Here is a 14,222-nt window from a genome sequence, read left to right on the forward strand (position 1 = left end):
TTTTTTTTTAAGATTTTATTTATTTATCAGAGAGAGAGAGGGGGAGAGAGCGAACACAGGCAGACAGAATGGCAGGCAGAGGCAGAGGGAGAAGCAGGCTCCCCGCCGAGCAAGGAGCCCGATGTGGGACTCGATCCCAGGACGCTGGGATCATGACCTGAGCTGAAGGCAGCTGCTTAACCAACTGAGCCACCCAGGCGTCCCATTAAAATTCAATTATATGTTTAAAGGATCAGCCACTATGATCAGAAAAACAACTGTTATCGGAAATATCTTTGCCAGTGCCTAATTGTCCTCATTTGTTGTCTTTACCAGTGAGAAAAATCCAGCCTCAGAATCTGCTGCCTCTGGCAAAGATACTCAGCAAGTTCTTGTCACAGTAGCGTCTGTATGTGGCTCTCCAGAACCATCACCATCTCTTCCCTAGTCTCACCTCTTTTTAAATTACTTCTGATGGGAACTATATCTGAGATCTCTAATTATTTTCAGGATTAATATGCTATTATCCCAGTGAAACTTTAACCTCCTTGAGATCAAGTAACAAAACGAATGCTTCTTTTGAAGAGTCCGCAGTACCCAGGATTGCTTCTTCCTATTTTGAGCAGAATTTATCTCAAAACTGAATCCCAAGTGTCCAAAGTGGATAAAAGACAGATGAATAAATGAAAGGGCTCCCCAGAGGCCCATGGGGCACAATAGGCAGAGCAATGGAACCCTGGCCTCTCCTGGATTCGTCCATTCAGAATGGAAACAGAATTTCAACCATTTATAAAAGTCCAATAATTGTAAAAAGTGGGTTCAAATATAAGCTACCTGATTTCCATTATGAGCAGAGAAACAACTGCCAGAATCAAGGAGGAAAGCATTCTCCATTCAGCCCCTTCTTCATTCCCATTTGGAAAGAGCACTGGCTGCTCCCTCTACTCATGTCTCTGTATCTTTTCATGAAGCCAGGGTGGTGCTGAAGGTAAGCGGCCATCAAACAAGTCCCCATGAGTCAAGGCCAATAGACCCTCAGGACAAGGTCCTTTCACAACCAAAGGAAAAAGACTAACACCATATGCTATAATTTAATACCCTAAAATGTGCTTCTGACAGCACACAAACTTACTCTTAGCTGACTGTTTTGGCAAAACAAATATTAGTTCGTTGCTAAACATCCTTGTTCTTAAGTCAAGATATGCCTCCCAAAGTAAATGGCACAATAAAAACAGGATTTAAGAACACTACTAAGTACACAGAATGTCAAGATACTAGTCTTGATACTTTTCCACTACAAATAAGCTTCAAAGTGTGTCATTGCTTCCTTCTAAACACCTACTTATGTTAAAATTAAGAATTTTAAGATGAGGGGTTTTGATCTACAAGCCTCCAAGGCACCCACTTAAAGTGCATAGAAATTAGGTCATGGTTGAGAACAAAAGAGAGTCTTCATGGAGAATGTTGTAGGTGTTGATGCTATAGAAATTACATCCTTTTTAATTCCTGGACTACCTTATGTTCTGATATGAAAGGCTATTCCTTGGCATAAGCCAAATACAACTTTAAAACGATGAAAGTGCAACAGACATCAGCTCCCCTCCTCAATGTTTTATTTTCCAGTCTGCCTGCCAAGCTTCTGGTTTCTGAAATGTGTTGAAGAATGTTACTTTCAATAATTACATTTCCTTAAACATCCCTCCCTTCTCCCTTTCCAATTCTGTTGCATACCACTACCCCCAGCTCCCCATGTCCATCCTCCTCCAGAAAGCTGTATATGGCTCTCCAGAACCATCACCATCTCTTCCCTAGTCTCACCTCTTTTTAAATTACTTCTGATGGGAACTATATCTGAGATCTCTAATTATTTTCAGGATTAATATGCTATTATCCCAGTGAAACTTTAACCTCCTTGAGATCAAGTAACAAAACGAATGCTTCTTTTGAAGAGTCCGCAGTACCCATCTTAGTGGGTTAATACAACAAACGGTAAGCCCACATTAAATTGAATTCTCCTTTTCTTGGAAGTTAAACCTCCCTGAAGTTCCTTTTTTAAATTAAAAATTTTTTTGACATTTTACTTATTTATTTGAGAGAGGGAGAGAGAGAGAGATCATGAGCAGGGAGGAAGGGTAGAGGGTGAAACAGACTCATTGCTTAGCAAAGAGCCTGATGTGGAACTCCATCCCAGAACCCTGAGATTATGACTTGAGCCAGAGGCAGATGCTTATCACTGACTGAGCCACCCAGGTGACCCTCTCTGAAGTTCTTTTTTTTTTTTTTTTTTAAGATTTTATTTATTTATTTGACAGCGAGAGAAATCACAAGTAGGCAGAGAAGCAGGCAGAGAGAGGGGTAAGCAGGCTCCCTGCCGAGCAGAGAGCCCAATGCGGGGCTCAATCCCAGGACCCTGAGATCATGACCTGAGCGGAAGGCAGAGGCTTTAACCCACTGAGCTACCCAGGCGCCCCCTCTCTGAAGTTCTTAGATTGATAGAAAAAGAATTGCTAGATTTTAACAAACCAGTCTTCCCTGAGTGCCATTAAAATGCTTTGAATAAAGTCTCAGTCAAGGCCTTTTGTACAATTGGTAACCTTGGTATCCCCTTCTCTCCTATTGGTAATGGTCACTTTTGATGGTATGGGCTCAGGCCTACTCGAGATAGATCAGCCAGGATGGAAGACAGTCATGTGTAAGAAAACTTTCACTTTCCATAATAAAAGCATATATAAAAATAACTTTAGGGGAACCTGGGTGACTCAGTTGGTTAAGCATCGCCTCTGGCTCAGGTCATAATCCCAGGATTCTGGGATCAAGCCCCACATCAGGCTCCCTGCTTAGTGGGGAACCTGCTTCTCCCTCTTACTCTGCTGCTCTGCCTACTTGTGCTCTCTTGCTCTTTCTGTCAAATAAATAAATAAAATCTTAAAAAAAAGAAAAAAAAAACTTTAAAAATCCAGATCTTCCAAAACAAACAAACAAAAAAAAATCCAAATGCCCCCTCATTGGCAGTTTCTGGAGGAAAAAAATAAAAAACACAAAGAAAGAAAGCCCCAGTGAGTGGAAACAGGAACTGAGGAAGTTAGGGAGAAGAATATTCTTCCTGTAGAAGAGGAAGACATTTGTGCTTTTTGATTGGAGATATCACAACCCCTAGATACTTTTGGGAATTTGTTAGATATGCTTTGTTTTCATAGTGCCAAATGGCCACAGTCCAGGAGTGCTAAAGTCTGGCCATGGTGGACACATGCTCCTTCTTCTATTCCCTGCTTAAGGGAAACATTCCTGCATTCCTCTGCCTCTGTTTGCCTATAATCCTAGGAGCATTCGGGTTATTGTTTACTATTCTCATATTCTGCAGGCAGAAATGGTCTTACTTGAATAGTCTTGGGTCTCATATAAATTATTTCCTTATCTTTAGTGATCTTATGGGGTTCCGTACTAGGAAAATTTCACTGCCTGTTAGCCACATGTAGGTCTGCATATCATTGAATTGATAGTCTCTTTAGATAGCTGATTGCCACATTATCTTGAGTCTCTTAGACATGAACAATTCACTGTATGATTCTCTTCTCTCCCTCTCTGTCTCTCTCCTTCCCTGCCTCTGTCCCTGCTCCCTACTCTCTCATTAAATGACTCGTTTCAAACTTCCCCTTGCATATAGCAATAAACGTTCTAGTCAGTGGTGGTGGTTACTCAAATCTACACGTGAAAATATTGCATAGAACCACATACATGCACACAAACCTACACACAGATATATGTATGTGCAACTGGTGAAATTTTAATAAGGTCTTTGGATTGTGCTAATAACAATTTCCTGGTTCTGTTATTGTTCTAAAATTATGTAAAATGTTACCAGTGGGGAACACGATGTGGACAGTACACAGGACCTCTCTGTACCATTTTTGCAACTTCCCGTAAATTTGTAATTATCTTAAAGTAGGAATAATTTGGTGTTACAAGATGCTTGTACTACCTGTGAAGCAAAATAATGTTATTTGAAAGTAAACTCTGATGAATTATAAATGCATATTGTAAACTCTAGGGCAACCACTTTAAAAAGTTTTTTAAAAAGTATAATTGAGGGCACCTGGGTGGCTCAGTTGGTCTCCTGTCTGCCTTTGGCTCAGGTCATGATCCCAGGGTCCTGGGATGGAGCGCCTGCACAGGGCTGGGAGTGTGCTTCTCCCTCTGCCCCTCCCCCACTGCTGGTGCGCTCTCTCTCTCTCTCAAATAAATAAAATCTTAAAAAAAAAAAAGTACAATTGATATGCTAAGATAGAAGAGTATATTAGGGCTCCAGAAAAGCACAACCAATAAGCTATGGGTGTGTGTGTAAGAGATTTATTATAGGAATTGGCTCATACAATTACAGAGACCAAGAAGTCCCATGATCTGTTGTCTGTAAGCTAGAGAACCAGAAAAACAAGTGATGCAATTCACTCCAAGTCTGAAGGTTTGAGGACCAAAGGAGCTGATGGTTTAAGTCACTGTCCAAGACCAAATGCCCAAGAACCTGGAGTACTGCTGACTGAGGGCAGGAGAAGATGGATATCGCAGCTCAAGCATAGGACAGATTTGCCCTCCTTCTGTTTTTTTGAATGGATTGGATGATGCCCACCCACAATGGTGAGGGTGACCTTTACACAGTCTTCTGGTTCAAATCTGACTCTCTTCCAGAAGCACCCTCAGCACGGTGTCAATTCTTCCCAATTGATCTATAGATTCAATGCAATTCCAATAAAGATTCCAGCAGGTTATTTTGTGGAAATTGACACACTGAGTCAAAAGTTAATATGGAGAGACAAAAGCCCAGAATAGACACATGATACTGAAGAATAAAGACTTACTGAAAAGCCACAGAAATCAAGATAGTGTGGCATTGAAAGAATAGACAAATAGATTAATGGAACAGAATATAGAGCTTATAAATAGATCCACACAAAAATAGTCCACTGATCTTTAGCAAAGGAGCAAAGACAATATAATGGAGCAAAAAACAATCTTTTCAACAGATGGTATAGAACAACTCAACATTCATATGCAAAAACGTGAATCTAGACCCATACTTTATAGCCTTCACAAAAATTAAAGTGGATATTAGACCTAAATATAAATGCAAAACTATATAACTCCTAGGAGATAACAGAGGACAAAACATAAATGACCTTGAGTATAGTAATGACTTTTTAGATACAACATCAAAGGTACGATCCATGAAAGAAGTGTTTGATAAGCTGGAGTTCACTAAAATTGAAAAAATCTGGGGCGCCTGGATGGCTCAATGGGTTAAAGCCTCTGCCTTTGGCTCGGGTCATGATCCCAGGGTCCTGGGGTCGAGCCCCACATCAGGCTCTCTGCTCAGCAGGAAGCCTGCTTCTTCCACTCTCTATCTCTATGCCTGCCTTTCTGCCTACTTGTGATCTCTGTCAAATAAATAAGTAAATTCTTTAAAAAGAAAAGAATTGAAAAACATCTGCTCTGCAAAAGACTGGGTCAGGAGAATGAAAAGACAAGCCACAGACAAGGAGAAAGTATCAAAAAAGACATCTGATAAAGGACTGTTATCCAAAATATACAAGGAATACTTAGAGCTCAACAATACCAATTTAAAAATGGGCAGAAGACCTAAACTGTGGTATATTGAGAAGGTATGTAGATGACAAGCATATGAAAAGATGTTCAACATCATATGCCATTGGAGAATTGCAAAATAAAACATCCATAAGATACGATTACATACTTATTAGAATGACCAAAATCTAAAACACCAGCGATACCAAATGCAGACAAGAATGTGGAGCAAAAGGAGCACTTAATCATTACTGGGGGAATGCAAAATGATAATAGCCATTCTTGGGAGTCAGTTTGGTAATTTCTTACAAAATAGAACACACTTTTACCATATGGTCCAGCAGTTATGCTCCTTGGTATTTACTCAAATGAACTGAAAATATATGTCCATACAAAAACTTTTACAAGGATGTTTAGAGCAGCTTTATTCATGATTCCCAAAACTTGGAAGCAACCCAGAGGTCCCTCAGTAGGTGAATGGATACACAACCTATGGTATATCCAGAGTATGGAATATTATTCAGTACTAAAGAAAAGTGAGCTATCAAACCATGAAAAGGCATAAAGGAAACTTAAATACATATTATTAAGTGAAAGAAGCCAATCTGAAAGTGTTATACACTGTATAATTCCAACTATATGACATTCTGGAAAAGGCAAAACTGTAAGTAAAAAGATCTTTGGTTGTCTGGGTTTGATGGTGTGGAAGGAGGTAAGAACAGGCAGAACATAGAATTTTTAAGGCAGTGAAGATACTCGGTATGATATCATAATCATAGATATATGCTGTTACACATTTGTCAAAACCTATGCATTGTATTTTTTAGCCTTCTGTTCCTAATCTGTTACAAGCTACACATGAATTGTGTTCTTTTTGACTCTTAGTTATTCCAGGCAACTCACAACTCTATATAAATTTAAGGATCAGTTTTCCATTTCTGTAAAACAGGCCATTTGAAGACTGATGGGGAATTCATTAAATGTCAGATTGTGCTGGGTAGTATTGTCATCTTGACAATATTAAGATCTTTTTAAAAAAATTTTTAAGATTTTATTTACTTATTTGACAGAGAGAGAGAGAGAAATCACAAGTAGGCAGAGAGGCAGGCAGAGACAGAGAGAGTGGGAAGCAGGCTCCCCGCTGAGCAGAGAGCCCGATGCGAAACTCGATCCCAGGACCCTGAGATCATGACCTGAGCTGAAGGCAGAGGCTTAACCCACTGAGCCACCCAGGCGCCCCAACAATATTAAGATTTAGTCCATAAACATGGGATGTCTTTCCATTTATGTTGTCTTTAATTTCTTTCAGCAATGTTTTGTAGTTTTCTGTTTTTTACCTATTTGGGTAAATATATTCCTAGTTATTGTATTCTTTTTGATGCTATTGCAAGTTGAATTGTTTCTTAATATCCTTTGTGTATTATTCATTGCCGGTATGTAGAAACACACTGATTTTTTTTTTTTTTAAAGATTTTATTTATTTATTTGACAGACAGAGATCACAAGTAGGCAGAGAGGCAGACAGAGAGAGGAGGAAGCAGGCTTCTCGCTGAGCAGAGAGCCTGATATGGGGCTTGATCCCAGGACACTGCGATCATGACCTGAGCCTAAGGCAGAGGCTTTAACCCACTGAGCTACCCAGGCACCCCAAAACACACTGATTTTTGCATGTTGATCTTGTATCCCAAAATTTTGTTGAATTTATTAACACTAATAGTATTTATGTGGATTCTTGGGAAATAGGATCATATCATCTGTGAATAGAGAAAGTTTTACTTCTTCCTTTCCAATTTGATTGGCTCTTTTTATTTGGCTGGTTTTTTTCTTGTTCAACTGCCCCAGGCAGCAATTCCAGTTCAAAAATAGGAGCTGTAAAAGCAGTCTTTCCTGTCTTGATCTTAATGTTAGAGGGAAAACTTTCAGTATTTCAGCATTGATTTTGATCTTAGATGCAGATTTTTCCTAAATGTCCTTTATCATGTTGAGGAAGTTTCTTTTTATCCTAGTTTTCTGAGTGTTTTCAAATTTTTTTTCTGCATCATTTGAGATGATCATGGTTTCTTTTCCTTTCATTTTATTAATGTAGTGTGTTACAGTGATTTGTTTTCTTACATAGAATCACCCTTGCAATTCTTTTTTTTCTTTCTTTTTTTTTTTTAAGATTTTATTTATTTGACACAGAGAGATCACAAGTAAAGAGAGAGAGGAGGGAGCAGGCTCCCTGCCTAGCAGAGAGCCCGATGCAGGACTCAATCCCAGGACCCTGAGATCATGACCTGAGCTGAAGCAGAGGCTTAACCCACTGAGCCACCCAGGCAGCCCACCCTTGCAATTCTTGTGATAAACCTCAGTTGATGATGGGGTTGATGATGATGATAATATGCTATTGGATTTGGTTTGTAATATTTTGTTAAGGATTTTTGCATCAGTATTCATAAAAAATATTGGCCTATAGTTTCTTTTTTTTTCTTTTTATTTTTTAAGATTTTATTTATTTGTTTGGCAGCGAGAAATCACAGTAAGCAGAGAGGCAGGCAGAGAGAAAAGGGGAAGCAGAAATAAATGAGATTATATCAAAGTAAAATTCTTTTGCATAGCAAAGAAAATCACTAACAAATTAAAGGCAACATACTGAATGGGAAAAAACATTTGCCAATCATGTTACCTGAAAAAGGGACAATATCTAAAATATATAAAGAACTCATGCAACTCAGTAGCAACAAAACAAAACAAATAATCCAATTAAAAATGGGCAGAGGAATTTGCGGCGATGCAGATGGAGCTAGAGGGTATTATGCTTAGTGAAATAAGTTAATTGGAGAAAGACAACTATCATATGATCTCCCTGATATGAGGAAGTGGGGATGCTATGTGGTGGGTAGGAAAGGAATAAATGAAACAAGATGAGATCAGGAGGAAGACAAAGCATAAGAGACTCTTAATCTCACAAAACAAACTGAGGGTTGCTGGGGGGAGGGGGTCGGAAGACGGTGGTGGGGTTATAGAAATTGGGTGAGGGGTATGTGCAATGGTGGGTGCTGTGAAGTGTGTAGACCTGGCAAGTCACAGGCCTGTACCCCTGGGGCTAATAATACATTATATGTTTATAAAAAAATAAAAAATTTAAAAAAATGCACAGAGGATCTGAATAGACATTTACAAAGACTTAGAGATGGTCAACAGGTACATGAAAAAATACACAACATCATTAATCATCAAGAAAATACAAATCAAACTACAGTGAGCTATCACCTCACACCTATTAGAATGGTTATTATCAATAAGGCAAAAAATAACAAGTGTTAATGATGATGTAGAGAAAAGGAAATGTTGGTTGTATATAAGTCAGTGTAGTCAATATAGAAGACAGTACGGAGATTCCTAAAAAAAAAAAAAAAAAAAAAAAAAAAGATAGAACTACCATGTGATCCAACAATCCCACTTCTGAGTATTCATCCAAAGGAAACAAAAACACTAACTTGAAAAGATACATGCATTCCCATGTTCATTGCAGCATTTTTCATAATAGCCAAGACTGGGAGGTCACCTAAGTGTCCACTGATGGACGAATGGATCAAAAAAATTTGTTATACACATACAATGGAATATTATTTGGCCCTAAGAAGAATGAAATCTTGCCATTTGTGACAACATGGATGGAACTTGAGGGCATTATATTAAGTAAAATAAGACAGAGAAAGACAAATACCATGTGATCTTACTTATATGTAGAACCTTAAAAAATAAAAGCAGATTAATAGATACAGAGAAGAGATTGGTGATGCCAGAGACATGGAGTGTGAGGTGGGCAAAATGAGTGCAAGTAGTCAAAAGGTACAAACTTCCAGTTATATGGTAAATATCATGGAGTTGTAATGTATAGCATAGTGACTAGAGTTAATAATACTGTATTGTGTATTTGAAAGTTGGTAAGAGTAGATCTTTAAAGTTCTTATCACAAAAAAGAAGTTGTAACCTTATGTGGTGACGGACGTTAACTAGGCTTACTGCAATGATCATTTTGCATTATACACAAATATCTAATCACTATGTTGGGCACTTGAAACTAATATGTCGATTTTATCTCAATTTAAAAAATATGATGATGTACTTATAAAAAAAATTGATGTCTCCCATCTACAGTCGAGTATCCCTAAAGAGGAAATTTAGGTGAACTTACAAAGCAGAATGTCAGCAACAACCTCAACTATCTCTCCTAATCTTTTGCCTCTACTCCCACTTGTCCATGACTGACTCCTACAGAAGCAGTTGTGGAAACCTCATTGCTTCCACCCACGATTGCAAGAACATTAAGTCTGGTGTCAAGGCTTCTTTCTCCAATGTTTCCATTCTGTAGGGTAGTCACTGGTTTCCTGAAGAAGGGAAGAAAGAGTCATCTCATCCTTCCCCCATGCCTTATATATTGGTCTCTTTGATTGGCCTCACAAAGGCTTGTTTAACTCCACCAGATCGTACCAGCTTCAAACCCTTCTCTTCAAAGGAGCCACAGACCAGCCTGAGGACCAGTTAGGGACAGCAGGCACCACTGACACTCTGAATCATCTTCCCCAGGACAAGCCTCATGCCAAAGTCTGTACAGGAACACTGATGGGCCCTGGGCCTGGGAGAGTGGGACATAGTGTCTGTACCACCTTAGTTTTGGCTCAGCACTCAGAAGGATACCTTTTCATCAGTACCTGGGCTGAGACAGCACAGAAACTTGGATGTTCAGACAGCAAAGCTGATGGCCACACTTCTTCTTTGTAACAAAGGCACTTCTGCTGAATTCAAAGCATTTTAGGTGAAACTACCTATTGTCTGTCAGAGGCTGTCTTTCAAAGAATAATAGATAATAAAGAAAGAAAGAACAAAAAGCAGAAACAGACACATAAATACAGTGAAGGAGCTGATGGTTGCCAGCGGTGGGGGTGGGGGTGGGGAGGTGAGGTGGGGTGTCAGAGGATGGACAAAATAGGTGAAGGGGAGTGGGCGGGACAGACTTCCAGTTATGGAGATAATTCACGGGATAAAAGGCAAAAGTTAGGAAATACAGTCAATGATACTGTAATGACAACCTATGGTGACAGATGGCACTATGCTTGTGGTGAGCACAGCAAAAGGGATAGACTGACCCGATCACTATATTGTACAATTGGAATCAATATAACATTGTGTTTTAACTATATTTCAATTAAAAAAAAATTAAGGCTTTTATTTTGTACTAAATTTTGCATCCACGAATAAGGCATTGAAGGCATCCACGAATAAGTCAGCACTGCCCTCTACTGGATGATCTGTGTTTGTTACTCAATAAATACCTTGGGCACAAGATTATTTAAATAGGATTTTTGATACTTTCTCTTAATGTCAATGAGAAGCGAGTGGAAACTAGGACATCCAAACAGTCTGGATATTCCTCCATGCCTAGTAATATGGTCAGATAAAAATTTCCTCAAAAAAAGGCTTCATATTCCAGTTTTAAGGATTATAAGTTTAAAAACCGAACTCAAGTATGTTAACAACAAAGAAAGAAAAGTGTCAGAGAGACAAAAAAAGTAGAGGGGAGAGAGAGAAAATTAAATTCTCATCGGAGTAAATGGGGACTGGTTTCCTACTTTGGCAACCTCGAAAATAAACTCAAGTAAATGCTTTGTGACATCACCAGCTGCAGTTCCTCTAATGTGTATGCTAATTCTAGCTCCTGGGATAAACTTTTTATCTTCTTGAGACAAAATGTAAGCTGAGTTTAGTCAGCTGTAATGATCGGTTCTCCTGCTATGAAAATGTTATGTTCCTGTCAAAGGAGATTAAATTGTGGTTGGTTGGAAGTCAGCCAACAAACTATTTTACCTGACATAGCAGTAGCATTAAGACCGACTGAAATCTACCCCAAATTTTGACTCATAAGATAAGAAAAAATAAACAGTCATTAAGAGATATTATGACTTGGAGCCCCTGGGTGGCTTAGCTGGTTAAGCATCTGACTCTTGATCTCAGCTCAGCTCTTGAACTCAGGGTCATGAGTTCAAGCCCGGCATTGGGCTCCACTTAGTAAAAAAAAAAAAAAAAGAAAAGAAAAGAAAGAAAGAAAAAAATATTACTACTTGAGTAGCACTTACAAAGAAAAAAAAAAGGCAAGAAAAAGGAAAAAGAGGAATGCCTGATGGAAATTAAGCTATATGCCATAAATCACCATGAGAAGAACACCTGAATGCAATCCTAATAAGACAAATGGAGATGCAGAATGAGCCATCATTTCTAGGTTAGAGACTCCCAACCCCCACCCCCATCTTCTCTCCCAGAGATCCTGGAAAGATCACAGGCTTTGGTGTAGACAGCCTGGATTCAAGTTGCAGCTCTGTCATTGTGTGGGTTTGGAAAGGCCTTGCTTTCCTTGTCTGTAAGGTGGAGACAGTAATATAAAACTCACAAAGCCTGACCAAAATGGGTGAAATAAAGCATGTAAATCACTTACCACGGTATCTGGCATATATTAGATTTTCATTAAAAACGTGCTGTTCTCTGCTTCTCTTTCTTCCAAACTCCCATATCCACCCAGTCACTGGACGACCTTCATTTGAAACACAGACCATCATTACCAGGCAACATGTCTACAACTCTTCTCCCTCTTACAGGCCACCATTATTCACTTCGCCGTCCAAGCCAGACATTTGAACATCACCCTAGATGCCCTTCTCCTGCTCACCTCCTCATGTACTTAAAAGACTCTTTCTCTGCCTTCAAGCCTTAGTTCAGATGTCACTTCTCCTGAGAAGAGCTTGGATTCTTCTGCACCTCTCAGGCTGAGTTACGTTCCTGATCTGGTCCCATGTTTCCAAAGCACCCCATATATACCTCTATTGAAGAATTAGTTACACCCTCTTGTTGTGACTTGTTTCTCTTCCCCACTAGGCTACAGGTACTTTCAGAGCAGAGACTGTGTCTGCTTCAAAGTTATACCCCCAAGATCTAGCACTGCACCTATCATATGAACATGCTGAAAAACTGTGTAGTAAATGTCAACATGGATTCATGGATTAATAATATTATTGGCGGAATTTCTGAAATGCTAATCTTACTTCTTTCTTCTACAGAGTAATAGAGTTAGGAGTCAGAGAATGCCATGTGGCCCTGTGAGCCAAAATCAGGCTTCCTATTGCTTCCCTTCAAGTTTAGATTTCTAGACCCTGGTGGTTAGGCAAGACTTGCTGAGAAGCCACCTGCCTTATACATGTCAAACACAGAGATAAGACAGTTCTGCCTCTGGGTGCCCACACTGTGACCTTGACCCAGGTGTGTTTGCTCACAGAATCAGGGGCAAAGGAAAATGTGTGCTCTTTACAGTTAGAGCAGTTCTAAAATGGAGAAAGTATACAATAGTTTAAGTTGTACCCTGCACAGTGTGCCAGGAGAAGGGCAAGGGTGGGGGGGGGGCTGCTGAAAACCAGATCACACTCCATTAGCCAAGCAGGGTGTGCCAGTGTGAGTCTCTGTTGCATAAAGATGCTGTCAGCTCCTCAAGGCCTGTGGTCACCGCCTGAGGTCTTTGTCTACCCAGAGGGGAGGACACAAGGCTCCATGTGAAATGGGTGGTTATTTCATTTTGACGAGCTAGGAGAGGAAGAGAGGAGTTCTCCCTAGGAAAAATAGGTAGGGAGAAGAGAATTAGCATTAACTGAACATCTACTATGTGCTCAGACCCTGGAACACATGATTTGGATAAACGACTTCATGTCATTCAGACAAATCTCTGCAAGTTGGTATCTTCAGATGAATATATGGAGAATAGAGCCAAGAAGACCACAAAGGTGATGACATTTGTACCCAAAGCCCGTCATTGTAGCACCACTTCCTCATACTTCGTACTCTGCCATGCTACTCTCAGTGACTTCTTCTCTAATACTCCAAGGAGCTAGAGAGCATGAGGTTGAACAACACAGACAGAACCGTTATCCCAGTGATGTGAACTGAGGTACCCAGTTTTCAAGCAGATGCATTCCAAGAGTTCATTTCAAGACTAGAATTTTGCAAATATCTTTTCTAAGCTATACATGAAAGTTAGGCTCTTGGGCAAGCTTGCAAAATTGTTTTTAGTGTGGTTTGGAAGCTTAAGCCCTGATATAGTGCTTCTCTGACCCTCTGTGACCATGGAGTTCCTGATGGTCCTGGGCACCCATCACAATCTGGTAAATTCCAATATAGACTGACTAGCTGCCTATACAAGGGGCTTATAAGGCAAGCAACATAAAATGAGGGGTCTTTGTAAAAAGTTCTACATAAAAGTTTTGGAAACTCTCCATTGCAGGGTTTGTCTATCACACCGTGGTCTCGATATTCTTTGTTGTAGGGAACTGTCTGGCGCACTGTAGGATCTCTACCCACAACTCACTAAATGCCTGTAAAAACATCCCACCACCAGTTCTCTCCTTATTGCCAAAGAAACATCCCCTGGGGGACCAAAATCACTCTCCTTTGAGATGTTGGAATGCAATGGTCTCTGAACAATGGCTTACAACCACTTCAGTCCTCTGTAGCTTCCAAAGGCCAGAAACCCAGGTTTCTGTGGATAAGCTACTAATATGCAAATACTTGTAACATTTTAAAAAGTAAAAAAATCATAGATTTTGAGGGTTGTGGAGGATTATTTGTAATTCCTTCGAAGACTT

Source organism: Mustela nigripes, chromosome 13 (genome assembly GCF_022355385.1).
Source record: "Mustela nigripes isolate SB6536 chromosome 13, MUSNIG.SB6536, whole genome shotgun sequence".
In the NCBI taxonomy this organism is placed as follows: Eukaryota; Metazoa; Chordata; class Mammalia; order Carnivora; family Mustelidae; genus Mustela; species Mustela nigripes.